The sequence below is a fragment of the Phyllopteryx taeniolatus genome, chromosome 15 (genome assembly GCF_024500385.1).
Source record: "Phyllopteryx taeniolatus isolate TA_2022b chromosome 15, UOR_Ptae_1.2, whole genome shotgun sequence".
NCBI lineage: Eukaryota > Metazoa > Chordata > Actinopteri > Syngnathiformes > Syngnathidae > Phyllopteryx > Phyllopteryx taeniolatus.
The window spans coordinates 15,943,684-15,953,935 of record NC_084516.1 but is presented as its reverse complement, the minus strand read 5'-3'; positions in this window follow the sequence as shown (position 1 = coordinate 15,953,935).

Sequence of the window (10,252 nt, the reverse complement as noted above, 5' to 3'; positions counted from 1 at the left end):
GGCAGAGGATCCCCAAATCCAGGTGTGAAAAACTTGTTGCATTTTTTGTTGCAACTAGTAATATGGGAAAGTATAAACAGGGGGGGGGGTCGATTTCACAGTTTTGCGCTATCCCCCATGAATAGTGGGGATTTTGCCGTACATACTTTTTGTTGGACAGTTATGATAAGAAGATGGTGTTTTCATACAGCACATCATCGCTGTCCAATGAAAAACGTGTAACTCCACATTTTGTGAGTGTTTTATTGTTATCTGAAAAACAACAAAAGATGTTTTCTCTGTGTTCCCAAGCAAGAAACAAACTGCTAAAATTTGGAAATACATCCTTTTTATTGGACAGCGATGAAATGAGAAAATCTGCAGTTTTTATATATTGTGGCTGTCGAATGAAAAAAAAAACGTGTTTTGTTTGTTTGTTTGTTTGTTTGTTTGTTTCAACCCATCCCAAAACAAAAACAAAACAAACAAAAAAATACAATGAAATACAATTTTAAAATCCTCCATTTTTTTTCATGTTTTGAGAAACCCACACAAAATTTGCTGGTATGTGCTTTTTGTTGGACAGTAATATTATAAGAAAATATGTTTTCATATTGTCAATATCCAATGAAGAACATGTAACCCCAAAATTTGTGTTTACATCTAAAAATCACTGCGATTGACTGGCAACCAGTTCAGGGTGTACCCCGCCTCCTGCCCGATGATAGCTGGGATAGGCTCCAGCACGCCCGCGACCCTAGTGAGGAATGAAAGGAAATGGATGGATGGATGATTTTGCTATAAAGAAAAAAAACTGCCAAAATTTGCAGATAAAAGATGTTTTTATACACTGACGTTTTCCAATGAAAGACATGTAACTCCACATTCTGTCAGTTATTTTATTTTCATCCAATAAATGTGTCTTCGTGTTTTGGAGGAAAAGGAAAAAAAATAAACATTTGGAGATAGACTACATGCTTTTTGTTGGACAGCGATAATATGGTGTTTTCAAACATCGAAGCTTCAGTTTAGAGTTTTAACTGGCCCGTGGGGGTGAGGGGGCAAAGGTTAAAAAGAGCCTATTTGACTTGTGGTTTCACTGTGGAGAAAAGCATTGGGACAGGATGTGACAATGGAAGAAAATATATAATCAATGGTTCTAGGACAACATCAGATTGATGAATGAATTGATTTGGTGTCCCATCAGGGAGAGCTTTAGAGGGGATGCTGCAGCAGGCCTGAATAGAATCAATTGTTGTCTTTTATCAGGCCTCTCGTCTGGGAACAGGATCCTGACTGATAAAATCCCCTCCCCGCATCTGGACCCCCAACTTTCTCCATGCTTGAACTCATACGTTGTCTCTATTGATAGCCAGATCAGGTCACTATCTGTTGCTGTCCTCTTTTCTGAACCTGCTATCTGTGTCGCATCTGTGCTTAGAGGTTGAGTGAAGGGTTTGTTTACATGGCAACGACCTAGTGAAAAACAGGGATGATGTTCCATCGTTATTTAGGCTCCATATATATTTCTCAAAACTATCACAGTACAGACGGCTGTGCAAAAACAAAGCAAAAAAAAAAAAAAAAATGCGTGCTACTTGGCTGATGTCACATTGTAAATACATTTTAAAGGCCACAAATTATCCAAAAGTGTAGACTGGCACCCATAATGTTAAATTGCTCTAAAGTCGTACAGTTTCGAAATAAAAATAAATAATGTATTACACTATGCCACCTAATCCGCCTCTCGTCATCAAAGAAATTGTATTATCATATAACAGTGGCTAGTATTTCCGCAATTTGTGGTTGGGAGATTTCGTTTACTTAACTGCAGATAGTGGCGGCGTCTTTTAGGACAAAGGCATCACCTATTAAAATGTTCTAGTGAAATGGTTTCAATTTGTGTCAAGTGAAAAGGGAGTTTCAAACAATAAAAAGGAACATCATGGAGAATTTCAGACAAATGTGAAGAACAGAGGCAGATAGGGTCGGAGGAATAAGGCGCACGCAACCTTGTGGAGCGACCACATGTCAGAGTTTACTGGAATGCTAATCGTCATTAAAGACGCCGTCGCCACATAACATAAAGTCATCTTTAATACTGCACAGGGTATCCGGTAACACTCCACACTTAAATATTTCTCTGTAAGTGTTTTGATTAGCAACAGAGTTTAAACTGGGTCAGTGGTAAATCAATATCGACATGTAAATAATACCGGTGACGAACTGAGGTGGTAAGAGTTCCAACAATGTTTTTTCAGATGAGAAATGAGGGAGGGGTCTTTATTGGAGGGAGGCATTCATTGTTTTCATTATAAATATGCATATACATAATATACATCAACGGGCTGGCCATTATTTGAGAAAATTAGGTATTTGCGTTTTGAATTTGATGACACTAAATGTAATCAAAAGAAAGAGCATCTTTAATACAGTGCGGGGGACTGGTTGGCCACACATACCAAGACTTTGCATTTTATCTTCATCTGTAGGTGTTGCTGTTTTGGTTAGAAACAGACTTCAAATGGGCTCAGCGTGTTAAACATTTCATGTCCGTGTGTGATCAATAGGATCTATGAACTGAGGTAATTATACTTCCTACACATTTTTTCCACTTAGGAAAAGGTATATGCATTTATTGGATTGACGTGTTTTTTCCCCCTTCTTCTTAACAATGCTGTAAGTGCACACTTTTGCTTCTGCTACATGACTTTTTTCTTCAAGATGAGAAAAGAGACGTTCGTTGGAGAGAAGCTTTTATTTTGCTCAATATACATCAGAGGGATTGCTATTATTTGAGGAAATATGATTTGTGGGTTTTGAATTTGATGTACAGAAAGAAAATCTTGAACAGTGTGCAGGGAGCTCTTTCACACAATGCGGTAGTACTCCACATTTAATCTTCTTCACTAGGTCCTACTATTTTGGTTAGCAACAGACTTCAAATGGGCTCAGCAGTTTAACTATTTTGTCTGCATCTATAAACTGAGGTAATTGTGCTTTAAGACTCCACACTGTGCAGGTGCTGGTGTTTTAGTTAGCAACATATATGTAGATGCGACTGTTTTAACAGTGTCGCTTTCAAAAACTTCCATTTTGAAATGTTTGCATTTTATGTCTTCAAGAATGAGAATAAATGACCAAAAGGACATCAATGAACCGTTTTCAGTTGAAAGTGGCGTCATGTAAACAGTGTCTTAACTGAAAGCTTTGTTGAAAACCCTAATGCACACCCACATGTTACCAAATTAGCTGGTAAAGTATGTCTGTGGTCGTGTGTGTGTGTGTGTGTGTGTGTGTTTGCTTAGTCTCCTCAAACATGGCCCGGCATGTCTCATAGGAATGCCTGTTATGCATTGTGTCAGGATTTTTTTTTTTTTTCCACACACCAATTTATCTGCCTAAAATCCCGAAGGTCATTGCCCACCCCCCAACTTATCCACCGCACCGCTGCATCAGTGTGGGAAAGAAAGAAGATGAGAGAGAAAAAAACTAAACTGTGGAATGTCTTCTTAAAGAGACAGCCCAAATAAACAAGCCTCCTCCTCCACAGGTACTGGAGCAGATAATGAGTGTTTTGAATGCACGGGCACTTGTCTTCCATTGGGGAGACAACAGTGTGTGTGTGTGTGTGCGTGCACGCACGCACGTGTGTGTCTTTCCCCATCAGTGAGTACACACAGTAAGGGGCGCCAATCAGTAGCAATTATGCTCAAAGGCAAAGAGAGTCAAGAGCAGCATTCCTCCTCAGCACGACAAGTGCTCAAGTCAGCCTTGATTAAAAGCGACGTCTGTCTCAAGCGTGACGGCAAAATTCGCCTCCTCGCAAGTGCAAATACATTTGATTCTGGCACACACTCCCTCCGAATCCCCTTTGGCAAAGCATCTTGGCATCTTCTAGTGCAGTGGTCCCCAACCATCGGTCCGCGGACCGGTACCGGGGCGTGAGGCATTTGTTACCGGGCCGTGGAGAAAGAATGAGCAATTTCTATAATTTCTGTTGCATTGCAATTCATGCGTCAATGTGTTTGATTTTGAAAATTGACCGAAATCTTCTCCGCCGCAACAGCTGCGTGTCTCGATTGACACATCGAGACTGCACAGAACGCTTCCGTTTCCGTTCCCAGCCGGCTTAAACGCTTCTGTATCCGGTCCGAGCGGGATGGCTAACGGCTAACGGCGACAGAGCTCAAATAACAAAATCATTACATAAACGAATTCAGTTCAAGGACCATCGCCAGATAATTTGAGCAAAAGAACAATACTGAAAGAGTAAAATTTTTAGGACGATGTAATTGTGAAAATTACATTACAATAATTTACATTAAATGCGGTTACCAGTATGAGGTTTAAAAGACTTACAAAAATTAAACATTGTCAAACGTACTTGATTTATTAAATAATATCTGAATTATTATTTATCTGCACATACATTTTTTTGGGTTGATCTTTTCAATGTTCTGCACCAAAAAACTGTAACGGTTCAACATATAATAAAACTCACCTCATTCATTCCAATATCATCGCTTAAAAACCGAGGGCTACTGTACATGATCGCTGCACCTGTTTTTAGCCTGTATTCAAACATTTATTCATTATATGCAATGATATCTATCTATCTAGCTATCTACCTACCTACCTATCTATCTATAAACAATCTTATTATCAAAATCATCCCTTAAATTAAATGTAATTGTGAGTGTGATTCAATTATTTTTAAATCCTTTATGACATTTTTGAATTTAATTAAATAATTTGAAATTAAAAGACATTGGATTAAAACTAAACATCTATGACATTGACGGCATCCCTCACCGTTGGTGTCCACCAACGGGTTCGGGGATTGCCGCCACGACAGGCACCAACCACCTTACGGCCACAGCTCCGGTGCTGGAGAGGAGGGTCCGTCGGGAAGTCAAATCTCAGATTCAGGAGGAGCAGTGTGGTTTTCGTCCTGGCCGTGGAACAGTGGACCAGCTCTACACCCTCGGCAGGGTCCTCGAGGGTGCATGGGAGTTCGCCCAACCAGTCTACATGTGTTTTGTGGACTTGGAGAAGGTGTTCGACCGTGTCCCTCGGGGAGTCCTGTGGAGGGTGCTTCGGGAGTATGGGGTACCGAACCCCCTGATACGGGCTGTTCGGTCCCTGTACGACCGGAGTCAGAGTTTGGTCCGCATATCCGGCAGTAAGTCGGACTCGTTCCCGGTGAAGGTTGGACTCCGCCAAGGCTGCCCTTTGTCACCGATTCTGTTCATAACTTTTATGGACAGAATTTCTAGGCGCAGCCGAGGCGTAGAGGGGGTCCGGTTTGGTGGCCTCAATATTGCATCTCTGCTTTTTGCAGATGATGTGGTTCTGTTGGCTTCATCAAGCCGTGACCTCCAACTCTCACTGGAGCAGTTCGCAGCCGAGTGTGAGGCGGCTGGGATGAGAATCAGCACCTCCACATCTGAGACCATGGTCCTCAGTCGGAAAAGGGTGGCGTGCCCTCTCCAGGTCGGGGATGAGATCCTGCCCCAAGTGGAGGAGTTCAAGTATCTTGGGGTCTTGTTCACAGTGAGGGAAGAATGGAACGGGAGATCGACCGGCGGATCGGTGCGGCGTCTGCAGTGATGCGGACTTTGTATCGATCCGTTGTGGTAAAGAAGGAGCGAAGCCGAAAGGCGAAGCTCTCAATTTACCGGTCGATCTACGTTCCTACCCTCACCTATGGTCACGAGCTGTGGGTCGTGACCGAAAGAACAAGATCCCGGATACAAGCGGCCGAAATGAGTTTCCTCCGCAGGGTCTCCGGGCTCTCCCTTAGAGAGAGGGTGAGAAGCTCAGTCATCCGGGAGGATCTCAGAGTAGAGTCGCTGCTCCTCCACATCGAGAGGAGCCAGATGAGGTGGCTGGGGCATCTGATTCGAATGCCTCCTGGACGCCTCCCTGGTGAGGTGTTCTGGGCACGTCCCACCGGGAGGAGACCCCGGGGACGACCCAGGACTACGTCCTTCGGCTGGCCTGGGAACCCCCGCAAGAGCTGGATGAAGTGGCTGGGGAGAGGAAAGTCTGGGCGTCCCTGCTAAAGCTACTGCTCCCGCGACCCGACCCGGATAAGCGGTAGAAAATGTATTGATGGATGGATGGATGGATGACATTGCCACTTAATTATTATTTATGTAAATTATAAAATTGACACAGTTAATAAATCAGATCCAGCCAAACTATATAGTTTGAAATAAAATAAAAACCAAGAGTGAGATGTGTTCATTTAATTTAAATATCATTGTATCAATGTATAAGTACACACATTGTGTATTTTATATAATAAATGATGGTAATACCTTAATCATATTTCAAATGATCAAATTTAATAAGACACGAGAGGAACGGGTACACTATGTCATCCGGCATTAAAGCCAAGACTTAGCATTCCATTGTTATGTTTCCCGATTAACAGCGGTTGACTTATTTCCACGCTTTATGCCAGTTAATGCCGCCCGTTGGACCCTCTATTTTTCCTATGGCAACACATTTTTTCGGAATATGAACAACCCCCCTATATACATTTAAATGGGCTTTATTTACTCCCACTTTGGACACTGTTTGGCATGGTGACCGCAAGTCTGGGAAACGCTGTTTTGGGCCCTCTCACTGGAACAACATGGCCTCCATTGCTCATTTTAGTTAGCAAGTCAAGTTGGTCATCATGCTAAGCCCAATGCTGCTTTCACCTTTGCGATGAGTGTAATTCATGTTATAAGGCGCTCTTCTCATAGCTTTAATGACGGTTTACACCACACAATGTGTGTGTACACTGTGCCAAGTCGGCTGATGCATTTAATTATTGGAGAGAGGCCAACGGGAAGCTTGAAGCTTATTTTCTGGTTGGGTCATGGGAGGGACACAGTGACCGCATCCGGGGAGAGAAAAAGAATGATATAGCAAACACCAGGAATCCATTTCAGAACATTTATCGCTCACTCTTAATATCAATATTCCTCATACATCTACAATTAAATAACATTTATGGCAATATCAGTGGTGATCTTGCATTAGAAGCAATCGGGGCAATGCCCCATCATATGCAGCAGATGATAAAAGATGATCAAGATGATAAAGGGGAGATATTTATCTAGTATTTGGGGTGTAATATTGTCTCTGAGGTGCCTCAGTAAACATGTGCAATATGAATTAAAAACGTCCACGCATTCCTGAGTTCCAGACGTTTTTCTGCCGAGAGGCCTGAAGGCAGGTCATTCGAATTTCTCGAGCTTCCCTTTCCGCTCCAGAATCAGCGCTGTCAACATAACAAACACGTGCGCTCTCACAAGTGCGTCTTGTACATGGAGACAACCAGTCGGACGAAAGGGGGCGGTCTTCGCCAAATATGGACAAAGCGGATACAAAACTGGGTCAAACAGAAGTAGCTGTCAGAGGGGCCTTTTCTGGACACTCGTATGACAAAACCAAGGTGTTTTTTTTTAAAGAAATTGACACTTTTATACTAAGTCCATGAGTCACTGTGGAGGTCTAAATAGCCAAAATACGGGACCTTTAAATATTTCATACACAGGGAAAAAAATATTTTTGTTTTCTTATGAATCCAATTACATTGTCAAATCACTATTTAGAGTCTCCAATTCATGCATGTTTTGGGGATGTGGGAGGAAACCGCAGTGCCCGGAGAAAACCCACGCAGGCACGGGGAGAACATGCAAACTCCACACAGGCGGGGCCGGGGATTGAACCCGGGTCCTCAGAACTGTGAGACAAACGCTCTAACCAGTCGTCCACCGTGCCGCCTTCTTGTAATTAGTCAATGCAAATTGGTGGTTCACGCCGCCAGCATGACATCAAAGTGTGGAAAAAGAACGTGTCGTCGGTTATTATTTGGTTAAGGACCTAACCAGGGTCCAAAATAACGTTTATAACACGATAATGACGTGCCTCACAGTGTGTGGCGGGTCAGCACGTGCTTGTGTGTATATTTGTGTGTGTGTGTGTGTGTGTGTAGTAGTAGTAGTAGTCCTGGGGGTGGCAGTTTGTTCTGGCCAGACCCTGAGGCAGCTTATGTCCCACATGCATGTCGTGTCCCTGAGGCCGAAAACAACAAGCTGACTCACTGCACTGACCTTCCATGTATATTTGATGCGGTGTGCCAGTCCAAGACGTGTGTACTAAAATACGAGACTCATAAATAAATCAATCGACCACAGGACAGTATTAAAGGGGTAATATGTCAGCTAGGCGGCACGGGAGTTTGCATGTACTCCCCGTGCCTGCGTGGGTTTTCTCCGGGCACTGCGGTTTCCTCCCACATCCCAAAAACATGCATGAATTGGAGACTCTAAATTACCCGTAGGTGTGAATGTGAGTGCGAATGGTTGTTTGTTTGTATGTGCCCTGCGATTGGCTGGCAACCAGTTCAGGGCGTACCCCGCCTCCTGCCCGATGATAGCTGGGATAGGCTCCAGCGCTCCCGCGACCCTAGTGAGGAGAAGCGGCTCAGAAAATGGATGGATGGATATGTCAGCGAGTATTGATCCAAATTGTCCTGTAATGTCACTTTGTGCCTAAAGATGTGATAGTGAGGCCTCAAAGATTTGTGACATTTTGTAAAAATATACCATTTGAGATTGCCTTGTTGTTTTTATGTCTAAATAATAACATTGGTTCACTTCTTATTACACTTGTGTGAGTGTAAAAAAAAATAAAAAAATCTGATCTGTGACATCAGTCAAGTCACAATACTCATCTGGGCATGAGGTCTTTGTCACTCAGAGTTAAGACCCAGCGCCACTAGTGACCCCACATTTTGCGTGTTCTCCCTTGGCTCATGCCCTGTCCCTTTATCAAGGTTATAGAAAATTCATTATTTTATTTTGTATTTTACTTATTTTGTTTTGTATGTTTCTTTTATGTATTTTTGTATCATCCATCCATTTTCAACACCGCTTATCCTGGTTAGGGTCGCGGGGCGCTGGAGCCTATCCCAGCTGACTTCGGGCGAAAGGCAGACTACACCCTGAACTGGTCGCCAGTCAGTCGCAGATTTTTTGTATCATGTATATTAGTTTTGTATTTATATGTATTTTTCATTTTATTTGGTATTGAAAACCCACGCAGGCACGGGGAGAACATGCAAACTCCACACAGGCGGGGCCAGGGATTGAACCCCGGTCCTCAGAACTGTGAGGCAGACGCTCTAACCAGTCATTCACCGTGCCGCGAATGTAAATTAGTTGTATAAAAACTTTGGGCCATTTACACAAGAAGAGTACTCGTGGTTATTAATGTGCATTGTTCCTTTTAAAATAAAATGTTAAAAAGGGGGCTTTACTGTGACATATTTACACAGCCACAAAAATGTTCTTTTTCTTTTTTCGGGACATGTTGGGGTTTCTGTTCTTGTCTTAGAAAAAAACTGACAAACACGGTTTGGAGACAGCAGTTTTTGCCACAATCTTGAGCCAAAATCCTTAATCAGCAGCTTTAGCCAGCAGTGTGTCAAACAGTTTTAGACAGCAGTTTTAGTAAGATGCTTCAGACAGCCATTTTAGCTACTAGCAGTTTAACCGGCAACTTTAGTCAGCATCTTTAGCCACAACTTTTACCCAGGAGCTTTAGCCATATATTGTAGACAACAGTTTTAACCAGATACGCTTCAGCCAAAACTTTGGCCAAGAGTTGGTATGTTAGTAAAATTTTCAAAATGCCTGTATATCAAAATAGACAATAACATTGGGAGGAGTGCTACATGAGTAAAATGTGCCCTAGTTTGTAAGAATCGGATAAGGTTTAATGATTTTATGCCACTTTTTATGTCGCAAATATTTTCTTGCCCAGAAATCGTCAGAAATTCATGTGTCAATCATTAGGAAATTTGCGACTCAAACCTTGATTCTTTGGTAGAAAAATGCCCAAATGGTAGTCTTATTAGTTAAAATGTGATGTTGAAAAAGGCCATTTTCCGATTTTTCAATGGGCTCGAGCCATCAAATTTTCCAGGTCAAACGGTGAGCAAGCACATCGTCAGAATCATTTCCCACAAAACAAGAATAATAATCATCGTGAATCATGGACATATAGTTTTGTATCGTGGTTGAATCCAATGAACATTTTCACGTCTGTCACAACCAATAAAAATCTCACCCGAATTAAAAATTCCAAAAACGAGGTGGTAATGGGATTCCTCAACACCATAATCTGAAAAGAACAAGGATTATTACCTTTCTGGAAACAATGAGAAAACGATTTTGGTGGACCTCTGCTAAATCCACATGCCCGA